The sequence below is a fragment of the Pteropus vampyrus genome, unplaced genomic scaffold, assembly GCF_000151845.1.
Source record: "Pteropus vampyrus isolate Shadow unplaced genomic scaffold, Pvam_2.0 Scaffold19794, whole genome shotgun sequence".
Classification (NCBI taxonomy): domain Eukaryota; kingdom Metazoa; phylum Chordata; class Mammalia; order Chiroptera; family Pteropodidae; genus Pteropus; species Pteropus vampyrus.
The window spans coordinates 1-2,273 of NW_011908575.1; the positions used below are offsets into that span (position 1 = coordinate 1).

A 2,273-nucleotide genomic window follows, 5' to 3' on the forward strand; every position below is an offset into this window, starting at 1 on the left:
GCATCTAAAAAATCCAAATCAGATCTTAAAAAGACATTAAATACAAAGGCTTCAAAGATTCACAACTTAGGCCATATAGAAGATGCATACCTGTTAATCCTTAAAACGCAGGTGTTGGTTTACAGGAATAAGGGTAGATTTTGCCTATGGCCCTCCTTAGCAAATACATTTGCACTTCCCTTTCTCACATGTCCCCTCCCTTATATAACTGCCATCTTTGGACCTAAAAAAAATCTGCACAAGGAGGGAACTAAATCTGTTAGCACACTGTGGTCAGAGCATAGGATGTCTCAGACAGCAATACCACAGTGCTTGATGAGATAGGGCTGGGGCTAGTGGGTGCATTTTTGATAATACAGCCAAGGGAAATAAAGACAAAACTTTTATTTCTCTACTATGCCCTAAATAAAGGAAGAACCACATGAATTCAGTGCCAGGCACCCATACTTTCCTACTTTCTGCACATATCTCTATCATAGCACTGATCATTAAGTACTGTATGAGGTAGTTTATATGTCCATCTTCCACAGACTAAGTTACTTGGGGTGGGATCACTCAGAGACCATGCCTTTTCCATCTTTATCACCTTGCACAATGTCAAGCACATGGTAGAAATAAAGTAAACGTTTGCTGAATGAGTGACTGCATACGCACTGGCGTTGGACAGATGATTTGAGATAATTTTTAAAACTGCAATTTAAAAATGTATCTTGCCAGTTACTTTTAGAAATATCAGTATTCATTACTAAATCTACTGGGTAACCTTAGCATCATTAAAAGTGTGATGACCACACACTGTGTGCCTTCTGAAGAGATGTAAAAGGAAACAGAAACAATCAAGAAACAAGCTCACCAAAAGAAAAAAAGACTGAATCTAATCAAAACTCGATCTAAAAAGCAGTAGTTCTCAGAGTATGCCCGCCAGACCAGCAGTTTCCACATCTCTTAGAAACTTATTAGAAATGAGAATTATTGGCCCCCACCCCAGGTCAACTGAACAAGCCAACTGAACAGGCCACTTTGGAGCAGGACCCAGCAATTTGTTTTAACGTGCCCTCCAGTGGATTCCAATGCACGCTCAAGTTCGAGAACTCTCAGTCTGGAGCTAACTTTCATGTGCAGGATACAAGGCAGGTAGAGTAACCAATTAATGACACCAGAGAAAGTACACAGAAAAATACAAAATGTGAGACACTGTACAGGACAATTGACTTTGGTTCTGCAATAAGTTAGTGACACAGGAAAAAAAAGTGACAAGAGATTTAAGGAATGTATTAACATCAAATGTTTTGACCTTGCTTGTATCATAATTCAAATAAACTCAATATAAAAAGTCATTTTTGAGAAAATTGGTAATATTTGACTATGGATGGGCTATTAGATGATAACATTGAATTCTCATTTTGTTAGCAGTAAGGACAACATTTCGTTAATATGTATGTAAGAATATGGTTACACTTGTTAGAGACACAAATTGAAGTATAAAGGGACGAAATAACATGGATATCTGGGATTCACTTTAAAATACGACAGAAAAAAAAGAAACAAAGCAGAAAAGCAAACAAATGTGGGAAGTCTTAATCACTGCTGAATTTGGGTGATGAGTACTAGTAGTTCTATATATTATGTTTATTTTTAAATACATTTTAAACTTTCAAAGTAAAATTTAAAGTTTATAAATTTTGTGATGCTTGGCGTATCTTCCATGTCAAATGTTTTTCATTGCAACCATTTATTCAACAACTTTTAAAGAAGCATTACTTTATCTTTAGAGCATTGTTTTAGGCTCATAGGATTGAATGAATTCAAGTTTTGTGAGGCCAGAAAGTCCATCTCTATAATATTGTGTTCTTTCCACATTTGAAAAATTAGATACAAAAGTAAATATTTAAAATGAGAAAAATCACAATAAGTGACAAGATTCCAAAAAGCTTATTTATAAATACTACAAACATCACAAAATGCAGAAAAATATATTTTTAATTATTTTATTTATTTATTTTTAGGCGAAGCAACCCTTGGTTGACCTCACAGATTACAAGGACCCTGTCAGTTTACAATCCCTTATTTTTTTTTATTTTTTACGCCTTCAGCACCTAGACTTCCTAGGTTGTCTCCCATCCAAGTACTAACCAGGCCCAACCCTGCTTAGCTTCCGAGATCAGACGGGATTGGTCTTGTTCAGGGTGGCATGGCCATAGACAAAATATTTTAAGAATGAAATAACCCCCTAGTCCATCTCTATAATATTGTGTTCTTTCCACATTTCTTGG

At 35.7% G+C, this 2,273-nt stretch overlaps 1 pseudogene; it reads right to left on the reverse strand.

The window, feature by feature from the left end:
- Positions 1-2,084: 2,084 nt before the first annotated feature.
- On the reverse strand, positions 2,085-2,203 carry LOC111735225 (annotated as a pseudogene).
- Between the last annotated feature and the right edge of the window lie 70 nt (positions 2,204-2,273).